The sequence below is a fragment of the Paramormyrops kingsleyae genome, chromosome 13, assembly GCF_048594095.1.
Source record: "Paramormyrops kingsleyae isolate MSU_618 chromosome 13, PKINGS_0.4, whole genome shotgun sequence".
NCBI classification, from domain to species: domain Eukaryota; kingdom Metazoa; phylum Chordata; class Actinopteri; order Osteoglossiformes; family Mormyridae; genus Paramormyrops; species Paramormyrops kingsleyae.
In genome coordinates this window covers 30,953,964-30,966,572 of record NC_132809.1, presented here as the reverse complement: position 1 = coordinate 30,966,572, position 12,609 = coordinate 30,953,964, and the positions used below count along the sequence as shown (strand labels likewise).

Below are 12,609 nucleotides of genomic sequence, written 5' to 3'. Positions count from 1 at the left end.
CCAAGAATTATTCTTTGGCGGCGCCGCATACATGTCGGCGGATCATGTTTTTGAGTCCTGCCGTTTAAGGAGAGCAGCAGAGGGTGACAGCGGGAATATGTGCTGTTCACTGTAATGGTGCTGAAAATGAAACCCCGTAAGCCGGTGCGGATTGCCGTCCATCCGGAGCCCGTTAACGACCAGAACGCCAACCGGGTGTCGTCTGCGTCCCAGCAGAGTGCCATTAAAATTCACCTCTTCCAATTAATCTTAATGCCATGCTTTTATCTCCCTGAGCTGTACCTTGCCCCTCGGTGTTTGATCTCTTGACGCGGGGTTTTGGGGTTGACGCTCTGCCATTTAATTTAGAAGATCCTACGGATTTAACGCAGGCGGAGAACATGCGATCCGAGCTGCCTCTCACTGGAGATTCATGCTTTTCAAACAGCAGTAAAATCTGGACGAGCTTCGCTTAACATTTGGTGGGGGGGGGGGGGGGGGGGGGGAAAGAATAATTACGTTTAAAATTGTATTTTCCTAATTTCATATGTATTTGAATGCAAAGTAGCGCCTGGTGTACCACCCGAACCACCTCTAGTTTTACAGCCATTTTAATTTTCACGTTGCACGCCCAAGTCACTCCCTTTTTTGCCTGCCCAGATACAGTTAAATGATGGATTCTGACAATATTGTATTTCCGAATAACACATATTTACCGAGGATAACCGTTAAACTTATGCTGCCGTGTAAGCTCTTTGCAGAACAGTACATTTTCCCGTTGTATTTGCTGCATTCATCTACAGATGTCTGCAAAACTGTCTGAAGCTGAAATGTCAGAAAATCACGACCGTCGGATTTTGAGGCCCATTTATTTGCAGGCTTTATGGGTGCTTTCAGTGCCGTCCGATTTAAACACCTGATATTAAATGAAGGGAAACAGACTGGGGTTTCAGACACCAGGAGAAGAAACGCCTTTCAGCTCCCAGACTTGCTGGATCGTTGCCATTTTCGGAAAGGCTTCTTCACAAACCAGTTCAGAATCAGATTCTTTGCATGCATATCGATTTTTCGGTGCACCAATTCAGGGTTTTCGTGCACACTTTGTGCGGAGATATCAGGTGGTACCGGGAACCTTCAGCTATAACGAGATCTGATTGTCGGATTACAGAATTTCAGGCGCTTTTGATGGTGGACAGCGCCCAACTGAACCTGTACTCATTCGTTGTTCTTCGGAAATGCTCGGGCCTGTTCGGTTTACTGATAGGCTTCGCGCTTTCACTCAGAAATCCCGAAACGGATTTCCCACTCAGACGGACTGTGAGTGCAGTACAAAAAAGAGGGAGAAATTGGAACAAAATGAAAAGATATTCGCGGCCACGAATCACCGTGTGCTGAATTAAGGTTAAACGCGTGATTTGCACTTGATATTTTGTGGTTTAAATCGCGAAAGCAAGAAATAAGCTGGTGTTGCAGTCGGTCTGTATTATTATATGTAAGTATTTTTCTGTGCTGTAATGGGCCTTGTCAAGGCGATGCAGTGCTATTCACATTCTGGCTGGCTTCATCCTTGCATAGCTCAGTGCTCAACGTACATACAGATGGATACCCTTTAAAAAAGATGAGATTTCCAGAATATATGCACTGTGTATCCTTCCATCCATACATCCGTCCATCCATCCATCCATCCTTCCATCATGTAACTGCTTATCCTGGTCAGTGTCATAGGGAGGGGGCATAAGGCTGCGATGCTAGTCTTTCAGTGGACACACACACACACGCTATGGGCAATTTAGACATACCAGTTAGTCTTGCACTGCGGGAGGAAGCCAGATTACCTGTTGGAAACCCGTATAACCTGAGGAGAACATGCAAACTCCAAACATGCATGTCACCCCTACACTGTTTATGCAAAACACATTTTCATGTGGTTGGGGGGAGGGGGGGGTCGTCACTTGTGATGTGTACAGTGGTGCTGTTATGGGAATCTTTTACTTTTGGGGTAGAGGAACAGGATAGTACAGAAAGCTTGGAACAAAGTATAGCAGGAATATATAATTGTACATATAAGGATGTATAACTGAATTAGTTAAAATTACCTATTTGCAGTATAAGGGTGACGGAATGTGCGAAATGTACAATTCGTGTTGCTAAGAGTTACTGAAAATTGATGGCTAGTTTTTGTCATATGGGAAGACGTCACGGTTTTTGCAGTTTTTTTCTTCTGTTCTTTTGTATCTTTTTTAACAACAATAGTCAACCAAATAAGGTGCTTAGATGAAGCCGCGGGTTTATTTCTGAAGGTAATAGACGGCGTTTATAAGTTTCTGATAGGAACCTGTGAAACTACGTCTCTGGTGTGACGAGTGGCTTGGAGCTGCTGGTTAGACTCTTTCCTCGGGGACCTTGTCACTGGGAAGGCTGCTGTCCTCCTCTTGTTGTTGTTATTCTGTTATTACGTACAGGGTAGACGCCTCGCGTAAGCACTCGGTGGAAGCTCCGGTTTTTGCACTCTTCTCGACACCTTTTTTTTTTCTTAAGTTTATTGAAGTGTAGTATCAAGTTAAGGGGGCCAGCGCATTTAAAAATGGAGCTCTGGCGTTGGCAGTGAGGATCGCCGTTGAACGCAGCGGCTCTCAGACCCCCGCTTGTTCGGTGTGGTCTGTGTGGTCTGTGTGGTTATGTCCTCTCCGTATATAGGTTACTCAGTCAACTCGAGGGCGTTAATAGATAACCAGTCTGCAGGATCCGTGGCTGTCAGGTGTAAAGTCCAGCACCCTGATCGTTGTTCTGCGATGTTCTCGTCAGCTGAACCCGGCCAGAGTTGTTTTGTTGCGTTATCCCGAGACGAGCATGTGTACGGGTACAAGTCACTGTGTTCACCTCTGTTCCCGGGTTTCATTTAAATTGAAGTTCATCATGGATGGTTGTAATGTGCTCTGTGAACTGGGTACCAGCAGACTTGCTACAGAGCTCACAGCCAGTAGGTCTGCTCTCGCTGGTCTGTTGTTCCCTCCATTAAGTATCATAAACATATTGGGCCATTAATAGCACATTTAGGGTGAGCTTTTAGAGCTTTTGTATGAATTTACCTGTTTGAATTTTTGTAACATACAGAAGGATCTCTTCAGATGCATTATAGGATGAGTTTCTGGAACAACGGCCTGTGTGTCTGAGGAGTTCTTACTGTGGATGCGAGGAGGCTAAATCGGCATTCACTTCAGCTTGTCTTCACTCACGCATAGGTACGCAGTCCTTATATAATATATTTTCGATGGAACCTACCCTGGAATTTTAATGCGAGGGAGATTGGCGGTCTCTAGTCACTGAGCCCGAAATCAATACCCGAAGAGCGGAGAGGTGATTTTAATGAAAGCTTAAAGCCATCGGAGGAGGCCACTGAAACGCGAACAAGCATGTCAGCTACCTACAGCACGGATAAAGGTCACGCTGGTGTCTTGGATTGTTTCAGCATCTGCATGCTCCTCCATAAGTGTGTGCGCATGCCAGTAGTGCGTGCTTGTGTGCTTTAGTCTCACATAACACGTCACAACCGTGAATTTAACAACCTAGTATTGTGGAATTATACGATTACTAAAAACTGCTAGGAAACAATAAAAAAAAATTACTTCCCCAATCGAATATCCCTCTTTTTAGTGTTTCAGAAAATAGTAATTTTATAAATATTACTGCATATATAACTCTCTATAGTCAGAAAATGTTTTACTATGAATTAAGAATGACTGAATTGCTCATGCCATTTATAAACATGCCTTAACAAACAAGCCCCCTTGGTCTTTTTTTCATTATTTTAACTCCACTTTTGTAATTTAAGTTAATTTAAATCTGACTTTCTTTGTCTTGATACACTGGTGAAGGGAAATGGGTGCTTTTAAAATTAATGCAAACAAATATTATCTGTGATCTCAGAGTGTCCCGGTGTCACAGAGGCCCAGTTGCTCTTGCAGACCGCAGAGTGCCTCGTGGCCGTGAGCAAGTGTGTGAGGGAGAATGCACAATGATTACGAGGCCCTAATGGCAGCCGACCACGGCGGAAACTGTCTGCCTTGCTCTTGTACTTTGTCTTTAGTGTTCTGCTTTGTGAGTCACTGTAAATAATTCATGAAAGGCAACACTGTGATTCTGAGAAAGCGAGATAAGGAAATCTACGCGAGTCACTCTGAGTATTCATGAACCAATACTTAAAAAAATGATATTGGTCTGGAGAAAGGGCATGTGGACCGGGCACCTTCTCTGGTGGTTCCTGGTGCTCATCCTTCAAAGTCAACTTTATTGCCATTGTGTGCATGCACAATAAAATGAAACCTTTAGCCTTGGGGACCCTTTGGGATAGCATCATTTTCCAGTTCTTCCTAATCCTACATGTCTAATGTGTACCCCAGGAACTGACAGGATGTCATACTGTCCCTTCTGAAAGGTTCCCAGCTCGTAAGGTCACGTGGCATGGTAAAAGCTGTCACCTTGTGCATAACCCTGCTCTGGTGGCATCTTTTGTACCCATTACAACATACTTTTTGCTATATAGCAAGGGGATATACACAGGTGGGACTACAGGTGCACACTGGCCCCAGCTGAAAGCTAATTGGCCGCTGGACTGCCTCCTCCTCTGTCACTCATTGATTCAAAACATATGATTCGCTAATGACAAGCTAACGATAAGGTTAGCCCCTCCGTTTGAATTATGTCCTCTCTAATGTCCCCCACCATAAAAAATCCTAGAAGCGCCCCTGATATGCAGTACATGCAATAAAAAACGCTGGAGCCCCTGATTTCATCTCAGCTGACCCAATGCTCATAGTCTCCTAGCAACACAATACAGTCACTTGATTGGCTCAGCCATTACTTAGGTGTTAATAGGCATAGTTTTTATGTTCCCACTAAGTGGAGCCTTTGCAGATTGCATTCTGCATGTCTGTGTTCCTGTGGGACTGCCCATCCCAATAAGCCTACATCATGCTTGCCCTCACCATCACCAATCAGTCTTATACTCCATTAACTGGTCCAGTGATCCAACGCCTCTTCATCTGATGAAAGCGTTTTTAACGATGCCGCGCACCTGTGCTGGGTTCTGATGGAGGGTCGTTTTTACGGGATATGTAGAGATTCGGAGATAAAGCAATGCTAATTTCCGGTAGCCTCGTTAGAGCCCCAATTTGGACCAAAAGCTTCAGTGAAGTTGTTCGGTTTAATTAAAAGACGCTTCAGCTGAATGATCTCACACAATGACAATGTTCCAGTTTGAGGTCTGATGCTTTTACTACAAGGTTTCCCATTCAATCCCTGCACTTATAGAGACGTAGTGTTCTGCTAACATCATACACTGCTGTGTCACGAAGATAGGATGTTGCTGTTTGGGTTTTCGTCGCCGAAGAACTCCCACTCCGGGGTAATGTGAGACGGCTTTGTTTTCGTTCGGTTGTCTCATTCAACTTTGTAGAAGATTGTTCCTATCACGCCGAATACGCAATTGCAGAATCCCGTAGCCGGCACTGGGGAGATGAGTCAGAGGGTCACAGATGGACAAAAATCGACAGGGCAGATGTGTTCAGCCCGGCGGTCTGGGTGCCACGGAACGCACCTAGACCTAGTGTGAATCGGCTAATTACATTCTCTCACTCCCAAATGATTTGAAAATTACTCACTCTAGAGCATACACATTTAATATTATGGGCTGGCGCCCATACCAGGTGGTACTCTGCCATGCTTGACAGACTCTAGAGTGCAGCTTGAGTAAGTTGTTATAGTTATACGAATATATACATAATTCAGAAGAAGACATCGCATTTACTGAATCGCCAATAGGGACGTCAGACCTGCTTGAACGTCATTAATAAGGCTGGATTTCTTGGCCTTCCGCCCCCCCGAGGGCTAAGCTCCTGGTTGTCTTCATCATACCTGTTGCGTTTGCATGGGGGGTTTGGGAGGCTTAGGGAGACAGCCTCTGCCACCTCTGAGGGACACGGGTCTCTTCACTTCTCATTGATCGTGCCGTGAAGACGGTTCCTCCACAGCCAGAGGTGTGTGGGGTCAGAGCCCATCTCCTCATGTGCTCCCTTCTGGAAGGTCAGCTTGGCCGGGTGGGGGGTGGAGACTCACGCACAGCATGGCTCACTCTGGGTAGACCGCGGACTCAGCACCTTATGCTCATACCTGGAGCTGGTCTTGCTTTAGCTGAACATTCAAGATGACAGAATGCAAATGTGTTTCAGAAAACAAGCCTATTCTTATCCCATTACAAAAACCAGAACATAGTCAACATCTACTATGTCTCCTGCTTCCGACCCTGTGCTCACCATAGGTTCCCCTCAGTTTGAATAGATGAATGGATGGATATATTCTAAGAATATGCACTGTACATGTTACAATGTTACAAAATGCAGAAGAAATTATTCCCTGGCTGATTACGTCAAACCTGTCAGGTTCTGTAGTCCGTTTTAACAGGAGCTTAGTGTGTTCTGACTCCTGGTGCCCTGGTCAAAATATGCCCCCCCCCTGTATATGTGGGAGCCACAGACAGGGCGGCGATATGCCGGGAGCCCAGGGTGCCGGTTGGACATGTGGTCGCCAGTTTGACTTGCTGATGCCCCCGTCTTGTCCAGTTGCAGGCCCTGACGCTGCCCCTTGGTGGAGGACCCTGGTGCTGCTGGTGCAGCGTGTGCTGGGGAGGCCGTTGGGGGGACTCGGTGTCCTGGCCTGCAGTGGCTGGGGAGGGCGTTGTGGGGACTCGGTGTCCTGGCCTGCGGTGGCTGGGGAGGCCGTTGTGGGGACTCGGTGTCCTGGCCTGCGGTGGCTGGGGAGGCCGTTGTGGGGACTCGGTGTCCTGGCCTGCGGTGGCTGGGGAGGCCGTTGTGGGGACTCGGTGTCCTGGCCTGCGGTGGCTGGGGTGCAGGGGGGCCTCATGCAAAACCCTCACTCTGTATCTCTTTCCTTTTCTCCCTCCCTCTGTCCCTACCTTCCTGTCTTCCTCTCTTCTCTTTCTACTTCCATCTCTCCCTCCTTTTCTTCTCTGTCTGCCTCTCTGTTTTTCTGTTCACACCTCCCTGCTATCCTCCATCCATCCCCTTCTTTCTCTCCATGCCTCCTTCTCTCTTTCCCTCTCCATCTGGCTTCTGGTTTCCCTCCTTGTCACCCTCCTTCTCTCTCCCCCCACCCTCTTCCTTCCCTCTTTCCCTCCCTCTCTCGCTCTCGCTCCCTCTGGGCAAGCCAAGCGCCATCCGCTAAACAAGCAAAGACTCTTAACAGGCAGTGTCTCTCTGGCTTGGGCACATCATGCTTTTTATGTACCAGTCCTCCCCCCGTTCTTTTCTTATTTGTTGCTTGAATGAAAATCTCATTAGCTCTGTGAGGAACACTCACCACCACCGGTGGGGAGGAGATGGACAGAACCAGCGCTAATGGAATCTGGAACAACTCCTCCTTTAATGGTCCTGTTTTTTTTTGTGAGGACCTCAGAATTAAGGAGATGCTGATTGGTGCCTCTCCCGGCCCTGTGCGCTGTTCTGTAGCCACTTGGGTGAGTGTGCGACGGGGCTGTTTTTCTCCGAGGATGCTTGTGTTTCCATGGGCACGTCTGAAGGGAAGAACAAGAGAGACTTCTGGGCTTCTTGGACGTACGTCCATGGCAGTGTTCATGGTCCGGCTTATTGGAGTGATGTTTATATTTTCTGACTGCTGGAGAGATGTTCACAATCCAGCTTGTTGCCATGGTGTTCGCAACCTTCTCAAGCTTTCCGAGAGATGTCCACGTGCCAGATTGTTGCCATGGTATTCACAGTCCTCTCAAGTTTTTGAAGAAATGTCCACATTGCAGCTTGTTGCCATGGTACTCACAACCTGCTCATGCTTTTGGAGAGACGTCCACGTTTCAATTTCTTACCATGGTGTTTAAAACCCTCTTGAGTTTTTTGGAGAGGTATCCACATTGCAGCTTGTTGCCATGGTGTTCACAACCCGCTTGGGCTTTAGGAGAGATTTTCCACTCCAGCTTTTTGCTATGTCGTGTATAGTCCTCTCAGGTTTTTGGGAGAGATGTCCACGTTTGAATTTGCTGCTGTTCACAACCTGCCTAGGTCTTTGGAGAGACAGCCATATTCCAGGTGGTTGCCATGGTATTCATAACTCTCTGGAGTTTTTGGAGAGATCTCCACATTCCAGTTTGTTGCCATGACGTTCACAACCGTCTTGGGTTTTTGAAGAGATTCACATTCCAGGTTGCTGCCATGGTGTCCACAATATCTCTCAAGTTTTTGGAAAGATGTAACGTTCCAGGTTGTTCTAGTGGTGCCTGACTGCTTTCCTGGTTGGCTTCCCTATAGGATGAGCGGCCTTACCTTCTCCAGCCCTCTGTCTCTGTCTCTAACAGGCATAGTCTGTGTCCTTGTCCTGTCACTCCTGTTCCTCTACTGTTGCCATTTGTCTCTGGAGAATGATGTCACTCCCGAGATAACCGTGATTCGCTACAAGTAGTTGGAAAGCTATTTAGCAGAACCAGTTCTAGCCAGGTTTGTTGTTAGCCATTGTTAGGGATACTACCTAATAACAACGCATACAAACACTATAGTAACAAGTACACAGATAGATGTTGGACATTGCTTTTCATATGACCGATTTAATGAGACACAAATAATATGTAAGTACTAACAGACAGTATGTAACTACAGCTTTCACTTCTGTTGATGACGGGTGCAGCCATCTTGAATTCAGAGTTTAGGGTTGTGTAGATTCCTCCGACTTTCCAAGTCAGAATTCCAACTTCAGGGGACATTCAAGTTGAAATTTCTGACTAAGAACACAGAAAATTCCCAGTTCAAATGGAATGTGGCATTATCTTCTCCTTAGTTTTCCCACTACTGGGCAGGGTGTAAATACAGTATAGGTGTATTTACTGGGCAGGTTAGTCATTGAGTGGGATAATCACTAGACAGTGTGGTAGTGTGGGAGTCATTACTGGGGGGTTAGTCATTGGGTGGGATAATCACACGACTGGGTGGTAGTGCGTGGGTGGTGAGTTATTTAATTAGGTCTCCCCACTGCAGCCAGCTGTCAGTGACTGGGGGCGGGGCTTTGAGGTGTGTTACAGCTCCACTGCTGCTCCCTGGCACATGGGAAGTCCATGTTCGCATAGGCAGCGATTTCGGTACGTCTCCATCGTGTGGCCCGTTGGGAGGGGGGGGGTCGCAAGGGACGGTGGTGTGTTGCTGCTGAGTCACGGATGCTGAAGATGATTCCTAGCTGCGCGGTGCAGCGGCCGGCCCGGCTGAGCCTCAGCCCGTCTCTGTGCTCGGCGACAGTGCTGACACACAGTCTGCCAGCTTTACGGCACCCTGGGCCCACGGTTCACACACTTTTCGCTCACTCTCTCTCTCTCTCCCTCTCTCCGGCTGTCATCCGCTCTGAAATCTAATTTTACCACTCCCTCACTCCGCCTTCGCTGGCCACCTGGGTCCCAAAATTCACGAGAGGTCAGACGTCGGCAAAATAGATAATTTTGGATTATATCCCCATGGGATGCGATGGTGTGCCGCACTCCTGGGATGGGGTATCTAATGTGTGTTACGGCGAACCCTCAGAGTACCACCTGGACTGTCGCTCGCGGTATCTCTCCGAGCCGCACGCGCTGTCACGCACCCTCACTCCACACACACATATTGAGACACTCAGGGCCGACGCCCCCTCCCCCATTACCATCTGTGCGCGTCTCTGGCCCCAGGAAGGCCGTGAGTGTGAGCAGCGGGGCAGTCGCTGCTTGGCACTCTTCACATCAGTCTGCTGAAAGGCCACTTTGTTCCTGGTGCAGTGAGGAGCGGTTGGGGGGGGGGGCACAGCACTGGGTCTGGGTGCAAGAGAAACACGACAGCTCATCGGCCAATCAGATCTCTGGCCAATCAGATCATCAGCCAATCAGATCTCCAGCCAATCATGTCACCAGCCAATCAGATCTCCAGCCAGAAGCGACAGCTCACGCGAAACAGGCACTTGCCCCTCAGGACAGATCTCTTCTTTAACCTCTTCATGAGTTTAAAAAGTGCGATGAAGGGCCATTGTGTGATGTGATGTCAGATAAGAGGACCGACGGGAGACAGCTGGCTGGAAAGCTCTGCACTGCTGGGGTTCTCAACGAGGGGAGTGCAGGAAAGAGGACAGCACTTAAGGAACCAGGGACCTGTTTACGAAGGAAGTTAACTGTGTACAGTACAAAAGGCGGGATGTACCATCTCAAAACTTGAATAGACATGAATAGACGATGAGGAAGTGCAGGAATGATGGATTTCCATTAAGCCAGGGGTGGCCAATCTTATCCGCAAAGGGCCGGTGTGTATGCAGGTTTCTGGGATAACCTGTAGGTCAGTTGTTCATACCCAGGTGTGAGGACTCTTCAGCCAATCAGTCCTCTAATTAGTAATCTAATTAGGGAGTTGCAGCGAAAACCCGCATACACACCGGCCCTTTGCGGATAAGATTGGCCACCCTGCATTTAACAGACACATGAGATCATAAAATCAGGGTGACGCAGCCCTCTGAGCCTCTCTGACCTCTGACCCTGGATACCCTCCACACCATGGTGGGGATTAGTAAAGAATTATGTCCATTTACCTCCAAAGAGCTGCTTTCCTTACATCTCTCTGATTAAGACAGATTAGCATCACCTGCATCCTTTTATCCTTAACTTACAGGTTTTATGTATTTATGTACCGGGATGCCTTATTAGAACTGTTCCGGTTAAGTACCTTTCTCAAAGGCACAACAGCCCAGTCTATACTAGGACTAGAACCTTAAACAGTTAGCGTACAGGTCTGTAGCTTTGCCCATTACACAGGGAAGCTCGCGGGCAACTGGGTTGCCAGAGAACAAAAGACATCTGTTGAGCCGTGAGCTCATGTTTGGACTCTGAGCTGATCCGCACTTGGGCAGGCTGGGGGCTGGGTGACCCCTGCCCCTCAGTAAAATCTCTAGAGGACACCATTGTCATTCCCTGGGCTTCCTCAGCCAAGAAGGGGAACGTAAAGATCATCAATGCTAGTACAAGAGAGCGGACGGGACCGTGTGACTGAGTGTTACATTGATGGTTAGGTTTAGGCCTTCCTGAGACAATAAAAAAAATCAGCTATAAACACTGACAGATGGGTGCAGGAAGGGGACAAAAACTGAATATGAGGGTAAAAAAATTAAACTGGGGGGCCGCAGGCAAGTATTGGGGATTCTGGGGGCGAAACATATCCCGCCACACTGCGCCCGTGAGATCCCACGGCACCGCGCCCATGAGATCCCATGCCACTGCGCCTGTGAGATCCCACGCCACCGCGCCCATCAGATCCCACCGTGCCCGTCAGATCCCACCGCACCCGTCAGATCCCGCCGCACCGCGCCCGTGAGATCCCATGCCACCGGCGCCTGTGAGATCCCACCGTGCCCGTGAGATCCCACCGCGCCCGTCAGATCCCACTGTGCCCGTGAGATCCCGCCACACCGCGCCTGTCAGATTCCGCCGCACCGCATCCGATCCCGCCACACCACGCCCGTCAGATCCCGCTGCACCACATCCGATCCAGCCACACCGCGCCCGTGAGATCCCACGCCACCACGCCCGTCAGATCCCGCCGCACCGCACCCGTCAGATCCCGCCGCACCGCACCTGTCAGATCCCGCCGCACCACGTCTGATCCCACGGCACCACGCCCATGAGATCCCACGCCACCGCGCCCGTCAGATCCCACCGTGCCCGTCAGATCCCACCGCACCCGTCAGATCCCGCCGCACCGCGCCCGTGAGATCCCATGCCACCGGCGCCTGTGAGATCCCACCGTGCCCGTGAGATCCCACCTCGCCAGTGAGATCCCACCGCGCCCGTCAGATCCCACTGTGCCCGTGAGATCCCGCCACACCGCGCCTGTCAGATTCCGCCGCACCGCATCCGATCCCGCCACACCACGCCCGTCAGATCCCGCTGCACCACATCCGATCCCGCCACACCGCGCCCGTGAGATCCCACGCCACCACGCCCGTCAGATCCCGCCGCACCGCACCCGTCAGATCCCGCCGCACCGCACCTGTCAGATCCCGCCGCACCACGTCTGATCCCACGGCACCACGCCCATGAGATCCCACACCACCGTGCCTATCAGATCCCACCACACCGCGCCTGTCCGATCCCGCCACACCGCGCCCGTGAGATCCCACGCCACCGCACCCATGAGATCCCATGCCACCACGCCCATCAGATCCCGCCGCACCGCGCCCGTCAGATCCCGCAGCACCGTGCCCGTGAGATCCCGCCACACCGCGCCTGTCAGATTCCGCCGCACCGCATCCGATCCCGCCACACCACGCCCGATCCCACCGCACTACACTCGTCAGATCCCGCAGCACCGCACCCGTCAGATCCCGCAGCACCGTGCCCGTGAGATCCCGCGCCCCGTTTCCTTCTTCCTGAAGGGCACTAATTGCTGCAGGTTGTGACGGTGTTTACACAGCGCTACAGCATAACCTTTACCTGGTGCTGGAGCAAATTGGTCTTCGTGTTGCTGCACTCCCAGTGGCCCCAGGGCCCTCGGGGCAGCTCGGGGGGGGGGGCACTCCTGCTGTAAATTAATGCTCGGGGCGCACCGCTTTTAA

The 12,609-nt window shown here is 50.0% G+C and overlaps 1 protein-coding gene across 1 annotated transcript in view; it reads left to right on the top strand.

Annotated features, from left to right (window-relative positions):
* gnao1a (guanine nucleotide binding protein (G protein), alpha activating activity polypeptide O, a) overlaps positions 1-12,609 on the top strand; it is a 74,927-nt gene that overhangs the window by 963 nt on the left and 61,355 nt on the right. The window lies entirely within an intron of this gene.